We start from the raw sequence: 23,086 nt of genomic DNA on the forward strand, positions 1-23,086 counted from the left end.
AGAACATCACCTATGTCCTCAGCCTGGGTCCTCTCGTGGCACCTACAGTTACAAGCTTTTGGTTCTCATCTAGCAATATTGTTCTCTTTCCCCTAATCCTCCTCCAAGCTTTTATTTTTTCCTCATCAGTCCAAAGTGAATCACACACTCATTAATAAACTAAAATGCTGGCAGTGGAGATAGGGTTACCCTTAGACCCTGCGACCCTTCACTAAAGTCAATTCTTCAAACCATATTGCTGTTATTCGAGAAGGCGGGGGAAGAATAGATGCTGGAGAACCAATCACAATGCCCAATTCACAAAGTGGGAGAAAGAATTTAGTAGCCAAATCTGTAAGAGCAGGAGGTTAATTACTGTTAATACAAATCAGCTTCTCCATCTCCAAAGAATGGCCTATTTGCAATGAATATTCAATATGTTAAAAATCATGATTTAAAAAAAAGGTCTGTTTGTGAAGGGAGATGAAAAATTAACATGGGATAGATTTGGACATTAGAAGATCAATGTACAGCTTTGATCTTTTTCTTCAGTATGATCCCTGGCTGCTTCTTGCCTTGCAATTCACAGCCTACGAATGCCACTGATTTGCTGGTAGCTGCCAGTACCTTCTGTTCTCCTTCCCCACCAAATCAGACGCTCACACTTCCTTCACCTTTGCTCATGCTGGTCCCTCCTCCTAGAAAGAGGTTCTACACCACCCCAGTCTTACTTGCTGCTTTGGAAGGATAGGTCCACACAACCCCCCCCCCAACCCCCCCAGGAGTTTCTGGATACCAGAGCCAGAACCATTTGGCTATGCTTCTTCCATGCACATAGTACCCTGGTGCTTCATCTCCCTCGTTGTACTGAGGTGGTCTAGCTCATTGATCTGTACACCTCTCCTTCCACAACTACAAGTCCCTCAAGGCAGGCCCCACTGTTTGGTCACCTCCATGACCCCTACTCTCCAGTCTAGAACCTGGAAGGTCAGTAGGCATTTAAGAAACATTTGTTCAGCTGCTGAGTGAACCAGCTATCTCTTCTCTTTATACAACCATGCCTTAAATCAAAGGGAAACTTCTCTCTGCTAGTAAATATCTAGTGTTTAAAATGTAAGGTAACTATAACATAAGGCAGAGTACAATGTTTTTGACTTTCTACACACGTAGCCATCTTCCTCACACAAATATTTTAATCCTCCATAGCTGTTCCCTCCTCGCCTGCAAACCCAGTAGTTGATTTAGGTTTTCGTGCTTGGGTTTATTTATTTAAAACCGTTTCTGACAGGCTTTGCTTTGTTTTCCCTGAAATTTCATGTCCCTAATATTTACAAATCAAGCAACATTCCAATGGCCTCTTTACAAGCTGTGACCTCCATTTCTTTGTTCATCATGTAAAAGGTGCCCTGTTTGAGTTCTCTTTTCTGTCCTCATTGCTGCCCTTTCTTGTTTTCACTCAAGTTATTTACTCAATTTAATGGGCTCAGCAGCGCACAGGTCAGCTAGGAGACCCTCTTCGTGCATCCCTGGTCTTCCTGACCCCACTGTGCTTTCTTGATTTCTAGTTACTGAATGGGCCCTGCAAGCTGTGGGTGTGTGGTCTTTCCTTCAAGGACTTCCTTAATCATTTTCATGTTAGAATTGCTAATACTAAGTCTTCAAAAAAAAAAAAAAAATCAAGAATTAAAAACCAAAATAGATTTCATAAAATTCCTTTTAAAAAGTTAATAGGGACTTTTTTTTTTTTTGACTGCAAATGCAGAAGCTTTCAGATTGTTCCGAGATGCCAGAGCAAAGCTACCATCTCTTTTTCACATGTATGAACCCATTCCCTTGTGCTCTGCTACTGGGAATGTAAAATGGCACAGCTGCTGTCGCACTGTATGGTGATTTCTTAAAAAAAAATTAAACATTGAATTACCATCTGACTGACTCAACCAAAGAATTGAAAGTAGGGACTTGAACAGGTATTTGTACATCCATGTTCACAGAATCATTATTCACAATAGGCAGCAGGTGGAAACAACCCCAATGTCCACTGATGAATGGATAAATGAAATGTGGTACATAAAACAGAACATTCAGTCCTAAGAAGAAATGAAATTCTGATAGAGGCTATAACAGGGATGAACCTTGGAGACATTATGCTAAGTGAAATAAGCTGGTCACAAGAGGACAAATATTGCATGATTCCACTTTTACAAGGTACTTAGAGTAGTCAAATTCACAGAGACCAAGTACAACACTGGCTACCAGGGGCTGGGGAGTTACTGCTTAGTACAGTTTCTGTTTGGGGTGAAAAAGTCCTGGAGATGGGTGGTGGCAATAGTTGTACAATAATGTGAATATACCTAATGCTACTAAATCATATGCTTCAAGAATGTTAAAATGATAAGTTTTATGTTCTGTGTAACCTATAATAAACAAAATTCAAAAACAAAAACAACCCACTCCCTCTCATTTCATTCCCTGTACCACCTCCATACGTGGAAAGAGAAGTTCCAAGGACATTCTATTCAAAAGTTTTGAGTTTTTTCCCCAATAAGCTCACTGATTTTTCAACTAGAACATGTTTTCGTAAAAAAATATGAAGAGCTCAATCATATCATATTACTTTAGCATTTTCCTGGAAAGGGCATATTTTCCAAAAAAGGGGCCCCAGTGTGACTGGCAGAAGAGGTGCTTCATTGCTGGAAGTGAGCCTGGATCCTCCTGGACCTGACCTTGGAGAGATCCCATTCCCATGTGACTGAGCTCACAGTAATAGACTAGGAGGAAGTGCCAGGCATTTTGTCTCAAGATGAGAACCAAGGGATAAGCTGGCAGTGCATTCCATTTGCAAGAACAAGTGCATCCCACTTGCCAAGAAGTCATCCAGCTTCTAGCTCTTCTAATCCTCACCCACACCACACTCTCCCTGCAATGAAACAAGAGACTGAGCCTCATTCAGGCTGAAAGCTCCTTTATTTGGGGGCTTTGCTGTCAACAGAGATGCTTTGCAAACACACCTGAGGTCTACTAGGTTGCTCCATATCCTGCACCAAGAGTTTCTACTATCACACAGAAATTGCTTACAGCTGAGAGGTTTTTTGTGCTTCTCTAATTTGACAGAATTGATCTTTTTACATAATATACTCTTTCCTTATTTTCATGGATGACCCTTCAGGAAATATGAAATCACCTATTCTTTCCATCGTGAAGCATTAACTGATTTTGCACCTGTCAGATTCTCTCTATGCAATGTGGACAATTCACATTTTTTTCTTTTTTTTCCTATTTATCTTCTCTCTCTCCCTCTCCCCTTCATCTCTTCTTCCACCCACCCAATGTCTGTATACACCATGCACTGCAAAAATTAACATGTCTGCCTAGTCTGTGACTGGGAATCCCTTGAAGCAAGGGACTTCTCATTAAAGCTTTACAAACCGAGTGCCTAGCCAAGTGACTACACTACTCTAAGTGCTCAATCATTGTTTATAGAATAAGCAGAAATATGGTGGAAAGATACCAATTCAATCCTACTCACTGCCATTCCCTTAAGAGAACTTACAGCCTTTACTTTTCAGAAAAGCAAATAAAACTTGCTAATTGTAGAATTCAAAAATATGTTTTAAGTCACAGAACCAGAGTTGTTCTGAAATGGATTTACTTTACTGCCTTCTGCAAAAACCATCTTACTCATCTGTGTGCCTATAGAAACTAAACAGCTGTACATATCTGGCACCCAATAAATGCCGCTAAATACATGACCTTAGAATGTACTTCAATCTCATTATCTATTGAAATGGAGATCGATTGTTTATAATTTTATGTATATATCTTGCTTCTAGCTAAGGCTCCTGGAAAACACAATCCTTATTTCATCTGTCTTATACAATATACATAGCAGATATTCTCTAATCATCTAATTAATGGAAGTATCTTATCATACTCTAAAGTTAAATTCAGCAGAGCATTACCCTCTAGAAGTAATCTGGGCATCACAAGAGACCTTTCTCTTTAACAGACCCTTCCCAAGGTTTTCCTCCTTGCCACTTCCTACAATATGCCCACAAAGTCATTCAATTTCCCAGCCTCCCTTGCAGCTACATCTGGCTGTGAACATATTCCTGCCAATGGGACCTATGCAGAAGGTTGATATGTAAAGATGCAGTTCCATAACTGTTGGAAAAGAGTAGAATTTTTTTTTTTTTTTTTGAGAGAGAGAGGAACAGAGAAAGAGAGGGAGAGAACACAAGTCGGGGGAGGGAGAAAGGACAAGAAGAAGCAGACTCCCCTCTGAGCAAGGAACCTGATGTGGGGCTCGATCTCAGGACCCTTAGATCAACCTAAGCTGAAGGCAGATGCTTAACCAACTGAGCCACCCAGATGCCCCCAAGAGAATGGATTTTGATATTACCCTTTTCACCACTTTGCTGCCTTGAATACAGTGGTGATATCCAGAGCTGCTATAGAACATAAGGCTATAAACATGAAAGCCAAGAGGCTAATAGTCACATTGGCTCTATCATCACTGAGCTACTCAAACTGGATTCTTATCTACCTACCTCTGGACTTGATGCTACATGAGAAAAGTAATCCTTTACTTATGATGCTGTTGAGTCATGTCTTCTGTGACTTAAGACGAACCATTCTAAACTGACACGATTCCACTTTAGCAATATATAATTACTTAGCTCTTCCTTAAGGATAAAAAAGAAAACCAAAATCCTAGCAAAATATTCTGCTCTGGGTTTTATCATTCTCATTATGACTTGGAAAGCTGAATAAGTATAGTAATGCCCTAGCAAGAAAGCTGTATGTTACAAATACATGTTACCAAGAGAAAAGTTATCATAGATAGAATCAACCTAGATGATATGGTAAAGACCGGATGGCAAAACTCTTACTCATGGAGAAGATTCTGGTGCCCAGAAAAGTGCCTAGATCATGCATAAAAACTTATGCATGAACAAATAAGAATGTGTCCATGGGTGCCTTATCACAATTTTTTTAACATGAAAATATATCAAGTGTACCAGAAACGTAGGTCTCAGAAACACAAGCTTGGATTAAGCTAATGGGCAGGGCACAACATTTCTTTGGGCAAAGAAGCCTGTCTAGCAGACCTCTACTAAGGCAGGGTCAGCCAACTATGGCTCATGGGACAAATCCAGCCCATTGTCCGTTTATGTATGGCATAAATAGTTTTATATTTTTAAATGGTTGGAAGGGAAAAAACTAAAGAGGATATTTTGTGATCTATGAAAATTATATGAAATCCACGTATCAATGTTCATCAGTCTTATTGGAGCACAGCCATGATTACATACAGGTTTTCTACAGCCACAATTTTGCTACAATGGGAGAAGTGAGCAGTTGTGATATACTGTAAACTGCAAAAACTAAATACTTACCAGCTGATTCTTTACAAAAAAAAGTTTGCTGAGACCCGTTCTAGGGTAGAGTATATCCATGTCCTGGAAGACTCTAGGATCTGAGAACTCTAGACCCCCACCCTGCCCCCACCATAACAAACAGGAAAAATGTAGGAGTCTTCGAGGGACTCACCTTCTACTTATCTATACTCCCCTACTCCCAAGCAATTTAAATAAACTCAATTATATTTGATTTTATCACTGGGTCAGGCTAGGAGACTGAATATGACTTCCAGACGTCTCCTTTGTCAGCTAAATGTGATTTCATGTAGATGTGTGTGTGTGTGTGTGTGTGTGTGTGTGTGTGTGTGTAAAATTATATAATACTGAAGCTTAATACTTCTAAATACAGGTTGGAGTCCTTTCCTATCAGAGAATGGGGTAAAATACAAATTAGAGGCATTAAAAGAGGACATGTCCATTCTCAAACAAGTCTATAACTGACCACTAATATACAGCTCCTCACCTGTTACTAAGAGGGGGCTGGAGAGACAGGCACTCTACTGATGAGAAGAAAGGGGAGCAGATACCATGAGACATGAAGGGATGAACCTGCCAAATACTCTTATTGTCCTCAGAAATCTTCCCAGTGGGAGCTTTGGTAGCTACTGTGTGGCCACTGAAGCTGGGACTGGATGACCATCTATCCCAGCCAGATATTCAGACCACAAACAGATGTATCAGGACATTGCCTCCTCTGAGCCCCATCAAGCACCCTTACCCTGGCTCATTCATCTGGAGATGATTTCACCTTTGTAAAAGAGTTTGCTATAAGGAATCTCACTCCCCAAAGACTACTCTGAAGGGTGATAACCACGTTCACCCTTTGTACTCATGATACATGGACTAGACAATCTAAATACAGTAGAAATTAATGCTTAACATAGGTCATCATGAGAATGCGAAAAGGCATTGGACAAGCTCTAAGGCACAAACTTTAACTCCTCTCTTTCAAGAGGAGAATACAACCACAGATACAGTGAGAGGTTCTATGAAGCTTTAGACAGAGGATTCAGTTATCAGAGAAACAGGTTGTCTACACTGGTGACTCAAACATTTTTAACTATGAGACTGTAAGAAACAGATTTTATACTGTGAACCCATAACCAAACACATCTATGTAAATACGTGAACCAAGTTTCATGAAAATATTTTTCTTTATTGTATGTAATCTACTCTGATGTTTCCTTAGGCCTTTATTCTTTTTTTAAGATTTTATTTATTTATTCATGAGACACACAGAGAAAGAGAGGCAGAGACACAGGCAGAGAGCAAAGCAAGCTCCATGCAGGAAGCCTGACGTGGGACTCGACTCTGGGTCTCCAGGATCATGCCCTGGGCTGAAGGCAGCGTTAAACCGCTGAGCCACCTGGGCTGCCCAGGCCTTTATTCTTTTAAATAAAGTAGTGCCTCTTAGAGATTTCTAAAAGACAAAATAGACATAATTCTCTCAATTTGTCCCACTAAGGAAAAATAAAAATTCTGGATGTTACAGAACACAAACTTAAGACAGCTTTGAAAGGCAGGGAGAAGGCAGGCATTGAGGATCCTGAAAACTCAAGGAAAGACATGATAGTTTGTTCCTTGGGTTTTGTTTTCATTTACATTCCAGACTTGGAACTGAAGAAGTCTATAACCTAGAAACCCCAAAGGACACAAGTGCATGCACATGCACACACACACACACACACACACACACGACAAAAGCCTGCTTTCTTTAGCCAGAAGACCACATCAGGTACAGCCTTGAAAGACAAACTTAACAATAACTGCTCTACTCAAACATTACAGAAAAAAAATGTAACCCAACCATCCACACCAACAAAGGTTCGGTGAGAATTTAGACTTCTACCCTCACTGAGCCATACTAAGGTATTCCAAAACCTCCAAGAGAGTGGATCATAGAAAGCCACATAGGGGGCCCAGAGTTTCATATCTGTCAACAATTATCAAGGCCACCTCCTCATCCCTGAAAGATCAGTCAAGCCGCTGTGAGAAGGCTGGACTTCCACCTCCACCATGCAATGAGGCAGCCCCTCCTTTCTGAAATGGTGTCAGAGGAAGCCTGGTGGAAAGAGGACTTTTCAACACTACCCAGTGATATTAAGGAGGCCCCAACTCCCAGTAACATTTTTTTTTTTTAAGATTTTATTTATTTATTCATGAGAGAGAGAGAGAGAGAGAGAGAGAGAGAGGGAGAGAGGCAGGCAGAGGGAGGAGCAGGCTCCATGCAGGGAGCCCAACGTGGGACGGGATCCCAGGTCTCCAGGATCACGCCCTGGACCGAAGGACAGCGCTAAACCGCTAAGCCACCCGGGCTGCCCTAAAGTGGTTTTAAAGCCAGCTAAAACAGATAGTTTAAATATGATTGAGTCTCATACAATGAAAATGTCCAAATTTTGATTGGGGGGGAAAAAAAAAAAACACTCATAACCAAGAACCAGGAAGACAATCAGCAGATGCTAACACCAAGAGGACAGAAATATCAGATATGACAAAGATCTGAAAGCAGCCATGATAAAAATCTTCAATGAGCCATTATACCTGTCACATGAGAAAATAGAAAGCTTCAACCAAGAAAAGTTGCAAAGAAATAGAAGACATAAAGAACCAGCAAATGGTAATGTTAGAACTAAAAAATGTAATAACCAAAATGAAAAACTCAATGGATGAGTTCAACAGCCAAAAGAAAGATTTCATTGCAAAAAGTAGAAGGAATTTTCTGATAAGTGGAAATGTTCTGTATCTTGTTTTGGTTACATAACACAAGAATCGAAACTCAAAACTCGACACTTATTATTTAATATACAATAGCAAGCATGTATCTTAAGAATGTAACAGAATACCAACATTAGATATGCTTTTAGATGGACAAAGGAATTTTTTTTAAATTTTATTTATTTATGATAGGCATACAGTGAGAGAGAGAGAGAGGCAGAGACACAGGCAGAGGGAGAAGCAGGCTCCATGCACCGGAAGCCCGACGTGGGATTCGATCCCGGATCTCCAGGATCGCGCCCTGGGCCAAAGGCAGGCGCCAAACCGCTGCGCCACCCAGGGGTCCTGTTTTCATTCATATCCCTCTCTCCCACCCAACACAACTACCCATTAAGTTCAAGTTCTACTTTCTTGCTATATGCTGACAAGTTGAAATAACCTATACAATACCTGACATCGACCAAGTGTTCAATGAGCATCAATCTCTATTTTTATCTTACCGCCATCCTCCATCGCAATGGAGGAATATTTGGCATTAACATTTTTAACAACCGTGAAGTCAACAAAATGATAGTAATGTAACTTTACAGGAAAAACATAGTATAAACTTTAAAAGCGACAATCCTGAATAAAAAGGCAAACTGAAGTGAAATGGAAGGGGGCGGGGATCAGAAAGCAAAGAATAGCCTTTCAAATATACAAACCACCTTGGTGAGAGAATTGAGGAATGAGGTTATGAATAAAGATAAAAGCCAATACCTGCAGCTTCTAACACACTTTCTACTGGTGAGCTTATAGCATTCCCTGTCAAATAATAGTAATGGAAAAAAGTGACTAATCGTCTAGGAAGTTTTGACATATTACAATCTGGTATTTCAGGAGAGGAGGAGGTAGGGATAGTACAGAGAACATATATGGAGGACTTTTCATCCCATATCACTAAGGTATGGGATGCTTTCACCGGTCTCTGGTCAGTACATCCATCGCTGTCGGTCAGTAACTGTCTAACCATGTATGATGCCTTAACATGTGGAACGTATGCTGTGGGGGCCGTCATAACCTCTAAGCTTCCATGTAGTATGAACATGTGCAGGTACCTACCCCCATTCACAATCCCATAGGCCCAGGCAAGTGTGTGAAATGTGCTGTAGCTGCTCCCCAGCTTGCCAGGGCCTAGCCAGCCCCCTCTCCCAGCCAGGGCTGTGGGGATGGCTCCAGGGGCTGGTGAAAGCTAAATTGTCAAAATTGAAGTTGCCTCCATTCCCATCTGGGAGGCCAGGTGTCTTCACACATCTGCCTTCTTCATCCTATATGGGTGGGCGTAGAGTCTCGTGCCTGGCCTGGCAGCAGTATTTATCATCTCCCTATGTGCTATACACTCTGGGCCCACTGGCCTGCCATGTGGAAGGTACCACCCAGGCTTGGTACCACCATCCTTGGCAGGCACTCCCAGACCCAAGGACAACTGTGGGGTCAGTATGCACAGGCAGAGCCCTCTCCTGTGTTTCCCCTCCCAGGCCCTAGCCTGGGATGCTCAGGAGCCAGAGCCTGACCCTTAAGAGTGGGAGATGGGGGAAGGGATGGGGGGGGCGGGGGAGTGCTAATCAACTTGGTTAAGGACACCATGAAAATGGAAAAAAAGAGGAATGAAAACAAGGACTCTTATAATGCATACAACATTGTTCTCACCATACCATGATACTCGGGAATAAGCTACTCTTAACCACCTCTACATCTTTTTACCAACTATTGCTTAGTTGGTAAAACCTTAGCTTTGGAGTTGAATGAATCTGGCTCTACCACTCTCTAGCTGTGTGACCTTGGACAAATTAGGTTTATCTTTAGGTTAAGTTTATCTCACTGAGAAAATTGGAATAATCCTAATTTCTTTATGTTTTAGAATAATTAAGTGAAATGTATTTAAAGTACTCAATGTGGGGCACCTGGATGGCTCAGTTGGTTAAGTGTCTGCCTTCCGGCTCAGGTCATGATCCCAGGGCCCTGGGATCAAGCTCAGCATTCGGCTCCCTGCCTTGCAGGGAGCCTGCTTCTCCCTCTCCCTGCTGCTCCCCTTTGCTTATGCTGTCAAACTCTTTTTTAAAAAATAAGGAAAGTGCTCAATGCCTGGTGCATGGAGTACATGCTCAACAAATGATAACTACTGCTTTAATTAGTTCCTTTGCTCTTGTTAATATCTTAATGGATCTTGATTTCATCAGAAGCAACTACCCTTTGTATACACATCTGCATGTACACGCATGCAATAGCTCCACTAAGGGGGGGGGGGGGGGAGAAAAAGGTGACTGGTCATGTCAGTGTAGGAGGACAAAAGGTCAGATAAGCTTCTCTTTCTTCTCTAAAGTCTTTAAAAATTCTCTTGAAAAAGTAATCCTGGCAACTAAAGAAAAAGTATTTCAGGGAAAAATATGTATCAAATCACAGACACATGCAGAAGACTTAACAGGTTCCAGTTTGACTTGATGAATTGGAGTACTCCCCCTTCCCCGAGGGGCTGGAGTGAGAGGACAGGAAAGCTTGTTTTCTCACACTTTCTATTCAGAGTGATTTGCAGGAATGCTCAAGTTTAACCAGCCCCATTACTGTTTCACTTAATCTTCATAAATATATATGTTTTTATGTGTATACACAGATACACTTAAGTCAAAGATCATAGTAGCTAAAAGGAGAACCATAACAGAGTTAATGAACAGATCTTAATATATGGAGAATCCACATCTTTCAAACTTGTGACCTGAGGAAGAAAAGTAGGTCAAAGATCAATAGTCATTAATATGTGTGTTTATCTTGCTAAAGATTAATAAAAATGCTCCTTTGAAATTTCTCAAGTTTACTAAGAAAACTGATAAAATGCCATCCAAGTTGGCATCACAAATCGTGGCTCAATATTCCTTAGTCAATCTTTGAAGTCACACTGTCCAAAAAGGAGCCCACTAGTATCACGTGGCTATTTTAATTACATTTATGTAGAATTTTTTATTTAGTTCTTCAGGTATGCCAGTCACATTTCACTTGCTCAAGAGCCACGTGGAGCTGTGACCACCATATCGGACAGTGCAGATTACTGAACATTTCCGTCACAAAGTTCTACTGGGTAGTTCAATTTAAAAGATCAATATCTTTCTTCCCAGTGTTAAATTTGTTCTGTTCTGTAAATGTTACTTAAAAAAATTAGATTGATGAAAATAATTAGACTCTTCTATACTTTCAAATTGTTTTTAGTCATTTAAATAGCCATATGTATATTTCAAGGATAAGAAAAAAGATAATGCCATATTAGGGGTTTTATAAATTTTTTTCTCTTAGAATGAACAGCACTTTCAACCTATTGCTCTAATTTTTATAAAAGTAGACCTGAAGTGTATATAAAAGTGACTTGTTTATTTTAGACAACAGTCAGATCTTTATTACCCAAATTGGTTGCTTCAGTGTCACAGATTAGTGTTATTTTTGTTATAAGATTTTAGAGACCCAAGATTATTTTGGAGGGAGATACAGATAAATTGGGAATGGGAAATCAGCTGTGGCAAAGCTCAGAGTTTACAGCGTGGCTTCCAAATGTCTACCCAGAGAAGACAGATAGAGGATGAACATGTTATTGGTCCTCACTGAAATGGAAAATGAAACAACAATCCAGATAGCCTCAGGAGTTTCCCACTGGCCAAAGTTTGCAGTGTAAAGCCCTGTCCTTCAATATTGTCTTCCCTGCATTTTTTTGGTGTTAAATGCTTATCTTTTATGAAATTAGATAAAAGGTGGTGTGTTTCGGTGCACATTGAGTTTTAACACTAGCAAAAGTTATATAAACTGTAAGTGTCCACATTTTTTAAAAGTTTACTTGTCTTTAAAAGCTAGAGGTTTGAGTACTTCTATGCTAATGACCAAAAATAAGCAGGCCAACAGTTACTCGTAAATGGCATGAGAGCAAGTGAGATTGGGATTAGGAACTGCAAAGAAAGTAATGAGAGATTTCAAAAACTGAGAAAAGGATTACTTCCAAGAAAAAAAAATAAGCAAGATTCCATAGAAGTTGGTATTTCAGATAAATTTTGAAGAAAAGGCCAGGTTTGCATCTATAGATCAAGGAGGGTGTTCAAGCCGACAGACCAATTTCAAAGAAAATACAGATTAGGGAAGCTTGGCACATTTACAAAGAAGATTAAGTCATTTGAAAAGAAATTATGGAGATGAGACAAGAAGATAATCAGGGAGCAGATTATGAGTGTATGGGTTTTTGGTATTAGGATCAGAAGTCTGAGATTTTTCACCAAACAACTAGAAAGTGAAGCAATGCTTTGAGCAGAGGGAAACAGCCAATGTTGTATTTCAATAAGGATGAATAAACATGTGACAATACTCATCTGTTGAAATGTGAGCATCCTTTAAGATGCAGTTCTCATTAAAACCTTCTCCCCATTCCAACACATAGCTAGTATTACTTAGTCCTAACTCCCAAAGCATTTATCTGCACTATACAGGGCAGTACATGGGCACTTCAAGTCACTACTGGAAAATTAGGCATCCAATAAATCATGTGGTTGTTAATTACCAACTTCATTACCTGCATCCTTTTAAATATTGGGCCTATAATGGGGCTAAGTGATGACTGCTGGTACAAGCCAACATATCCCACTAGCCCTTATGTTCCCACTCATGAGCGCTGCAGTTGGACACTGGTGGGTGGGCGTGCATCCTGGGGACATTTTAATCACACATATAAACACTCCCCTAAGAGACAGCTAAAGAAACAACAACACAAGTAAATGGCAGAAAGCATGACTGTATTTGAGAAAGGATTTATATTCCTACTTAGCTTTGCAAATCAGATGATGCTTGTAAAATATTTTACCAGGTTCCTCATTGGTCTAGATCTTCTTGGCTGGTATACACAAACAAATTCTAAAGAATACACTCTGAAAGATTAGCAGTTCATTTTATGGTGGTGTAAATTATTTCTAAAGATGCTTCTAGTCAGTTCTCAATATGATAGAAATTAAAACATTGTAAACACCAACTGTTACAATCTAAAACTCTCCTTTAAGATTAAAGAGAAGGGGGAAAAAATCAAGTACACAGAACTCAGATCAGAGAAAGTCTACGAATCTAACCATTTGTCTCCTTGGCTGCTGCTAACAAAAGCCATGAGGAAGACGGCATCACTCCTCATGTTTTCAAATCTCAGCTGAATCTTCAACCTCTGCCCTATCTTCAATCTTCACCCCATTCACTCCTCCCATAAGGCTATTATTAACATGCTCAAGTCTTGCCCTACAGAATAATCTTCGTCCAACTCTGTTTTTCCACTTATTTAATAAACTAGTCCCTTCCCCAAAGTAAGGTTAATAAAAATACATTACTGATTACACTTTAGGCAGATCTATATGGGCACCATTTTAAGCACATTACATGCCAGGGTAGATCAACTTTCTGTTTGATAAGTATTCACTCCCCTTCCTTTAGAGCGGAGTGTATATAATGACTTTGGTCTTGGCCATGTGGTTAACTTAGCCAATGGCTAGAAGTGGACAAGATGTGAGCAGTGGAGTTAAACACGGTTACAGGGGTGCTGGGTGGCACAACTGGTCAAGTATCTCTTGGTTTCAGCACAGGTCCTGATCTCAGGGTCATGAGATCAAGCCCTGAGTCAGGCTCTGTTCTGAGCAGAGTCTGTTTAAGACCCTCTCTCTCTCCACCATACACACACACACACACACACACACACACACACACACGTGCTCTCTCAAATCTTAAGGAAAAAAATGCTTACAAAGTTTGTTTTGGCCTCTTATGGACTTGTGATAACCAGAAAAACAGCATGCCCAAGGAGCTATTGCCCCTTCAACCTGGATCCCAGAAACAGACACAGAGCAGAACTGATTCCAACCTAAAGTAAGAAACCAAGTCTGGTTTTCTTGGCAGATAGAGAGAACTGGAGAAGGTAGCAGGTACTAGACCCACAGGGGCCTACAATTCACGATACGATTTTGCTCTTTATCCTAAGGCCAAGGGGGGCCTTTAGGACACAGCTTCTAGAAGTCTTCTCCATTCCATCCAGATGTCATTTGGGATCCCTCTAGATCCTTCAGAGCCACAGCATACTATTATAGAAACATGTACTACAATACAATTATTGTTTATCTCTTACCACATCACTAGTGCTGACTGCCCCTCCTTACAATGGTTAGTTACTCTATTTCATGCTAAGTCACAATAGGACTGAACCCTGATAATGTCAATGAGAATTCAGAGCAACAGATGTTGGAGTTGATAGGTCTTATCCCTTCAAATAGATGACCTAAACATTTCAGAGATAGGAAGCGACCTCCAAAAGCGTAGCTATGCCTATTTCAGAGCAGATCCCAAATTCTTGCTCTGCAGGCGGAACCGAATCAGGGGAGCAGCTGCTGAGAGAGGAGGTGGTTCTGCCAGCAGATACTAAAATAAGCCAGAGAATAACAGGCATTTCATCAGCCAGAAGCCCTCTACTCCCATGTGCATGGCTAACTCCTTGTTGCGCAAGTCTCCACTTAATCATCTCCAGTGAAGACATTCCTAACCACATAATCTAAGTAGCCTCCTAGGCAAACACCATCTCATCATTGTTTTGATTCTCTACATAGCACTTGGTACTGATATTGGATGGTGTATGTGTTTATGGTCAGTGTCCAAAAGTTTTAAGTGGTAAGAGAAGGGGTCTTGCCTGGTCAATCATTGTTGTAACCCTAGCACGGTGCCTGACACACACGTAGCACTAAGTAATTGTTAAATGACCGGACTAAAGAATGACATACCTTCTTTTATACACATCCTTCTCTCTGGTAGGTGTTTTCCTCTGTGAGGCTGCTTCAGTGTTCCTGTTTACCTGCGATCTTTGAAGTCCTATCAACACATGCAAAGTTGGATGTACATGTGTGTCTGCATTTTTCTAGGTATGGGAAGCCTAGCTGTCAGAGAATCAAAGGATACATATCTTTTATAACTGAATTATGTCCCCTCACTCCCAGCTCCAAACTCATATGAAGTGTTAACCCCTATGTGACTATATTTGGAGACCTGACACTTGAGGTAATTAAGATTAAAGAGGCCATAAAAGTGGACCCTACTCCAATAGGACTGGTATCCTTATAAAAAGGAGATAGAAAGGATGTGTATACACACACACACACACAAAAAAAAAACACACACACACAAAAAACCCCCAAACAAAAACAGAGAGAGGAGGGCAGAGGGAGGGAGGAGGGCAGAGGGAGAGAGGGAGGGAGAGAGAGAGAGGGAGGGAGAGAGAGAGAGGGAGGGAGAGAGAGAGAGGGAGGGAGAGAGAGGGAGGGAGGGAGGGAGGGAGGGAGGGGGGAGGGAGGGAGGGAGGGAGGGAGGGAGGGAGGGAGGGAGGAGGGAGAGAGAGAGAGAGAGACAGAGAGAGAGAGGGAGGGAGGGAGGGAGGGAGGGGAGGGGTCACTCCCCTCTCCTCTGTGATATTTTGTGTCTTAGGGATCCAATACAGTATCCCTGTAAAGGTAAGAACCACAGATAAGAAACTACCATTTATTTGAGCACATAAGTAGGCCATTCCTTATACGCATCAATATACAACAATCCTGCTGGGTAAATAGGATTGTTCCCATTCCACAAAATCAGTAAATGAATCTAGACCTTAACCCAGTCAATAGTTCAGTTTGCACATTAGAATAACTCAAAGAACTTGTCAAGTTACTCATACCCAGCCAGCCGGTAGAGAACCCAAATTAATGCGTCCTCATGGAGCCCAGGCATCAGGCACTTTTAACAACTGGCCAGAATTAAGGACCACTGAGTGAGACAACCACAATCCCCAAACCTTGGAATACTGATTGCTGGCCTCCCCAGGCACAGCAACTGCTACTGCTTCTGACCACCTATGCAATCCTGCTCATGGTGTGCTCAGGTGAATCTTGGTTATTCTGTTCCAATCCACTTCCATTCACCCTGTTTCCACCATAGAGCAATGTTTGCTTGGGAATAACACCACCCCCTCTCCAGTTTTTATAGTTCAGGTGGGATCTTACCCAACTCCAGGGTTTAAATATGTGAACTGGTGCTAAGCCAATCAGCACATGCCATACCCCTGACCGCATGACCTATGCCGTCCAATCAGAGAGACTTCTGTGCTGGTGTGGGAATTACTGGGAAGGGACTTGTTTTCTGTCCCTGCCAGATGTGTGCACAGAAGGATCAGACAGAAACTGCCATAGCAGTCCTGACTTCTCAAGAGTAAAGCTTCTAGGTGAAGAGGGACACACACATGAGGAATCAACAAAAGGAAATGCAGTCCAGGTGAAATAACTAGAAATCTGGATTAAACTTTTCCCGAGGCCAGACGTAGAGCGAGGCTCTCAAGGAGGTGAGGGAACACACAGCCTCTTCTACTTAAGGCTAGTTGGGTTTTCCAATTCCTACAGTGTGTATCATCATGTTAAACCACACCTTGCCTCTTGTGACCAAAAAGGCCTTCAGATGTCAGTAAGGTCCTATGACTTCTTAACATCCTGTGTTAGATAAAGAATTTGAATTTTATCCTGAGTTAGCAGCTTGCCCATGTAAGGTTTTAAAAGCAAGTTGGTGTTAAGGTTGCTTTTTTTTTTTTTAAATATACTGTTGCCATGCACAGTACCTTAGGGAGGCTCAAAACTGGAGTCAGAAAAACTCATTTTAGAGGCTCTTGGATTCAGCAGGTGAGAATCAGGGCAAAGGCCGTTAGGATGAGAGGTTTGCCAATGATTTCGATCAGGAGTTGATGGACATTTTCCATAAAAGGCCAGGTAGTAAATATTTCAAAAGCTTTGTGAACCACACAGTGGCAACTACCCCATTCTGCCACTATAGTACAAAAGCAGCAATAAATAATACATCAACTGATGATCATAACTGTGTTCCACTAAAACTTTAAGAAAACAGGTGGTTATTTGCCACCCCCTGACTTAGAGAGTAAAATGGGTCAAACCTAGTAATTGACTGGATGTGAGGGAGGAGGGAAAGGAGTCAAGGTAGCTGCTAGGTTTTTTTTTTGTTTTTTTTTTTTTTAATCTTTATGTTCTCCGTGCTTGGTCCCAGAATCATAAATTCATTGAGTCACTGAATGTCAGAGGAGGATAGAAACTCATTAAAATTATATAGCTCAACAGCCTCATTTTATTGGTGATAATACTGAGGGCAGGTCCCTCTGAGGCAGCAACTAGTTAGCAGTGCAAGCAGGACCAGAATTCCTATCTCTGATTTCAGTGGCACCTCTATGACATGAGGTTCCTCTCTTCTATGCCTCTAGATAAAGATTTCTTTGAGACCATGGTGTTGCATGTAAGTATTGTATACTTAAAAAATATTACTAGACATCTATGATGACACACTCCGTGGTCCTAGGACAGTCTGTCCCTCAGGAGTCTTAGTCTTATCTTTGTGATACATATTTCCCCCAAGCCATTTTTGTGCTTTTGATTTTTTTTTAGATTTGACATTTTTTAAGTGGTTGTAAAACATACATCATACTTCTTTGCTCTAAGGATTATTCACTTCTAATCTGAACAATGTTTTATGTTAAAAGCACAGAATTTATTCAAGCCAAAAACTGAAGAACTGCTTATTCAGCCTCCTGACAAGAATAGAATAAATCCCATACATGCATTATCAGAACAGAACCACAGTCAGCTCCAATTGAAGACCAAAAAAATCCTACTAAAAGGCAAGCAAAATACCTTACGACTGCTACGCAAAACTAAAAACCATACAAAGAGAAGAACGCTAGAAAAAGTATGCCAAATACTAGCAATACCTTATCTTTTGAGGGTGGGTCTATGGATCATTTTTTTCCTATTTACTTTCCAGAGAATATATAACAAGCATGTAATCACAGTTATTTTAAAAGGTTAATTTAAAAGGTAGAGAAATGTTGCTATGTTGCATTTTTTTTTTAAATGCTTGAATTTCTAATAGTATCTTGCTCTAGGACATTAACAGAATATATTAAATTATGTAAAAATTTAAACCTTTAGGTTTACAACAAACTATACTTTCAGGTCTAAATAGTTGATATAGCTTTATAACTCCAGAAATTATTTTTTCTCTTCATGCCTGGGAAGTGATTTTTCCTTAAGTATTTCCAGATACCATATCCTCTTCACCATTATCTGATTTTCTAGTACAGCTCCTTTTTTTTTCCTCCTTATCTCCTGACAAACCCAACATGGTCGGCCAACTGAGTATCATAAGTTCAAGTTTTTTTCTGGACACATCTTTAAACAGGTTGCCTCACATTCTCATTGGGAGAAAATTCTTAGTGCTATGGTCTCACTCACCTTCTTTGATAGGGTTCTGGACTCTACTGCCCTCCCTGAGAATGCAAGCCCAGATGTCAAAATGAGAGGATAGGTAGCCATGTCCTTTTGATTTGACAGCTGACTCTTCTAAAAAGACTGGCACTGGCTCAACATTATCAAGCCCCAACCCCATTCTCCCTCCAATGATAAGGAACCAGTGCATAGACACAAAAGGAGAGAGAAGAAAAAGCTAGTCAGGATGGAAAGAGGCAGCTGTGGGTAGCCCTTAGGTATAGCTCTCCATTTTAAGTTCAAAAAGACCCAGTAAGCAGAAAGCAGATGGGAAACTCTCTAGAAGCTGTCCAAGATCCGAGATGTTGTAACCTGAATGCACAGGTATTTACAGGTATAATGCCAAGTTACTAAGAGCCCAGTCAGCCCTTTCTCTTGCCTCTTTCAGGCTAACACATGGCTGATGCCACCTCAATATTAACTCCTGATCCCAAATATAAAGAAACACTCTTATCCCAAGATGTCCCATGAGCAGGACATCTCTCTTGAGATTGAATCTATCTGGGTTTGCATGAGCACCTTTGTCACATTTGAGTGTATGCACATACACCATACACCAGGATGGGAGTTAGGGAACTTGGGTTTTTCTACATCCTATTACATGTTGTTCTGAAGGCCTCATGCGCTGAGTAAAATATCAATTCACTTCACAAAAAATTTCTGAGCACATACCATGCACCATGTTTTTTGTAGTGAATGGAAGTTTCTGGTTAAATCATCTTCAGAAATGATAATGCCTAGGGGCACCTGGGTGGCTCAGTTGGTTAAGTGCCTGCCTTTGGCTCAGGCTCAGGCCATGATGTCAGGGTCCTGGGAGGGAGCCCCACATCGAGCTCCCTGCTTAGTGGGGAGTCTGCTGCTCCCTGACTCTCTGCCTACCTACCCACCTCCACTTGTACACATTCTCTCTCAAAAACTTTAAACAAAAAAATCATAATGCTTGTAAAAATCTACATTTAGATGTTTTCTTAGAAATAATACAATGAACTATACCCAGACATTGAACCTTATTTGAAAATTAAGAAAATAAGTAAATAAGGGCATAGATTCTAGAATCAGATTTTGGAATTTGAATACTGGGTCTTCTGAGTGATTAACCAGTCCAATTAAAAAAAAAAAAAAAAAGACATACATTCTGATATAAGATAATCCCCTCCTTGGTCCTAAAACTCCAGCCAATACATCTTATAATGAAGACCATAGTTGACAGGTTCCATCTGTTGAGAACTTTAAAAAAAAAAAAAAAACTAAGTAGGTCACTCAAGAGCAGAGAGCCGAATATCTACAAACACTTGCATATCTAACAAGAACAGAGACCAGAATGAATTGTGGGGGTGGGGAGAGGAAGCAACGTGGAAGAAACATGAAAAGCAGAGTATGAACAAAATGTTAGCATTAATATCCTCAATGAAGTATGGAAAGATATTACATCCACAAAGATTAGAAGGCCATAAAAATTTCAAGAAAAAATTAAAAACGATGCTTGAGAGATAAAAATTGAAAAGTACAAACAAAAAAGAACCGATGAGAAATAGGAAACAAACTGAAAACTAGTCCAGTAACTTTAGCATCTTAACATCTTAAAGATAGCAGATAGAGAAATAAAGAACAGAACTGGATAAAAGGAAATAATTCAAATGAAATCCTGCCCCCCCCCCCAAAAAAAAAGAAATTCCCTGAAATGAATGACATGAGTTTCCACTTTGAAAGAACACTAAATACACAACAGATGACAATAGGCTCACACCAGGCAGAGTCCCATGAAATTTCTCAACGTTAGGGACAAAGATTAAACAAGTTCAAGAAAAATGTATATTTCATGCAAATGATCAAGAATCAGAATGGCTTCAGATTTCTCACAATAAAGACTGGAAACCAGGAGATACTAGAAACCTCAAAATTATAAGGGGAAAATAGTTTAAATTTTAAAAATTGGGTTATTAAGTACAAGGATAGAATGTTTTCAGATATGCAAATTCTCAAAAGCATGCTTCCTATGTACCTTTTCCTCAGGAAGTAACTGGAGAATGTGTTCCATCAAAACCCAGGTGAGAACAAGGTAGGACAAAGACCTAGGGTCCTAAAAGTGGGAACTTAACACAGACATCAAAAAAGGCATCTGAAGGACTGAGGTGAAAGGCAGTCCAAACAGTGCTGAATCATGTCTAGAGACCTATTTGAAACAAGTCAGATTTTAGGGGGGCAGGGCAGGGATTTCTTCAGTGAATGGAAATTGACAGATTACCTAGCACATGAATGTACTGGAAGGAGATTTAAGAGAGGAACTTCTGGTTCTAATTAGTGGTAAGTTTATAAAACACTAAGCCAACAGTAATAACAATATTATAAAGCAATTTTTAAAGAACGATTTGTAAATTATGTTCACATAATAAAATCTAAATTTTAAGTTTATAAAGTACTTGTCATATTCCCTGGCATATAGTATAAACTCAATAAATTTAGCCACTATTATGATAATTCAACCATACGTACATACATACACAGGCTCTATTTTTTATTTTTTTTACTAAGTAGCCTCAGGAAAGTGACTTACCCACAGCCTATTTCCTCACCTGCAAAATGGGAATAACTGTGTAGCAGATATTACACAGAATAAGTAACAATCCATGGTATACAGCAAACATTTACTAAATAGTAAAGGATATTTGTCTGCCTATGTTCATATATAAAATATTTGTGTTTGGTCATCTGAAAAATGAAACCCTAATTTTAAAATATTAACAGTAAGAGGTCCATGCAGTGAAACGCCAGAGCACCTGCACCCCGATGTTTCTAGCAGCAATGTCCACAATAGCCAAACTGTGGAAGGAGCCTCGGTGTCCATCGAAAGATGAATAAAGAAAATGTGGTCTATGTATACAATGGAATATTCCTCAGCCATTAGAAACGACAAATACCCACCACTTGCTTCAACGTGGACGGAGGTGGAGGGTATTATAGTGAGTGAAATAAGTCAATCAAAGGAGGAGAAACATTATATGGTCTCATTCATTTGGAGAATATAAAAAATAGTGAAACGGAATGGAGGGGAAAGGAGAGAAAAGGAGTGAAAATATCAGGGAGGGTGTCAAGACATGAGAGACACCTAACTCTGGGAAACTAACAAGGGGTAGTGGAAAGGGAGGTGGGCAGGGGGTTGGGGTGACTGGGTGACAGGCACTGAGGGGGGCACTTGGTGGGATGAGCACTGGGTGTGATGCTATATGTTGGTAAATTGAACTCCAATAAAAAATATATATATTTATTACTGGGGATATATATATATATAAAGTATTACTGGGGAGAGATATATATATATAATAACCAGTAAGAGGTCAAAGATACATATTGATTGAAAAGAAGAACTGCAGTGTTTCTGAATGTTGACTTAAAATTTTTTAAATACTAATAAAAGTGGCTGAATACTCCACATACTAGGCAGCCCTGGTGGCTCAGCGGTTTAGCGCCGCCTTCAACCCAAGGCCTGATCCTGGGGACCTAGGATCGAGTCCCACGTCAGGCTCCCTGCATGGAGCCTGCTTCTCCCTCTGCCTGTGTCTCTGCCTCTCTGTATCTCATGAATAAATAAAATCTTAAAAAAAAAAAAAAGACTCCACATACTAACAGGAAAAAGATCAAGGACACAGTACAGGATGACTAGATAAACCAGGAAGCCAAAATGAAACTTAAAAAAAAAAAAAAAAAAAAAAAAAAAAGGTGTAGAAAACCTAGTCAGAATAAACTGAAAAAATCAGAATAGAAGGTCATGGCAATAATCAAAAGTAGTTTGTGTGAATAACCAATCTGTAATAGTGGAGAGGAACATAAATGTGTGACAGGTAGGAGTTCTACAACTAACTTGGATCCTGTCCTCATCTTGTACAGACCTCTCATTCTATTCAAAACAGACACACCTTACAAAAAATAGGCATTTTCTATGGCTCTGACCTTGAAAATGACTATCGAGTCACAGGGACAGAATGGACTGAATGAGAGGACACCCTTCTGAAACTCAGTTTTTTGTTGCTCTCACAAGACCTCCCATCATGGGCCTTATTAAATGCTGTATCTACAGAGAATGAGATTGTTCATTATATTTACACAATGACCAAAAAACACAAACACATTAATATTTTATCAACTAAACACCTATTGAGATTTGCTGGAAGGACAAGTTATACCAGCTATAATGAGTTACTTAATATACCTAATACAAAGCCCAGAAGGAAATATGAACTTTCCCCTGGGGTGGTCTATAAGCTTTTTTTTTTTTTTTTTTTTTTAATATAAAGCTTTTAGCAGCGGCAACAGAAGGGCACTGAAGTCAACTGAACTTGGGTTTGAATGCTTTATCATTTACCAGCTGGTGACCCTGAGGAAATTATTTAAGCTCTCTGGGCCTCAATTTTTTCATGTAGGAAATGGAGAGAATATTAAGAACCATCTCATGGGATTGGGAACAGGTAAGATATTCAGAAGTCATTGGCTATCAAAAACCAATATAGCTGTACCAGGGTATATCGGTTGAAGAGCAACCCTGGCTGCTAGTATCATTGAGTGCCTAAATAAATGCTAGTTACTGTTATCCCTAGTTTG

General features: G+C 40.2%; 1 protein-coding gene across 4 annotated transcripts in view; it reads right to left on the reverse strand.

The window, feature by feature from the left end:
• Positions 1-23,086, reverse strand: part of SAMD12 (sterile alpha motif domain containing 12) — a 379,209-nt gene that overhangs the window by 342,434 nt on the left and 13,689 nt on the right. The gene's annotated exons all lie outside the window — the stretch shown is intronic.

This window comes from Canis lupus, chromosome 13 (genome assembly GCF_003254725.2).
Source record: "Canis lupus dingo isolate Sandy chromosome 13, ASM325472v2, whole genome shotgun sequence".
NCBI classification, from domain to species: domain Eukaryota; kingdom Metazoa; phylum Chordata; class Mammalia; order Carnivora; family Canidae; genus Canis; species Canis lupus.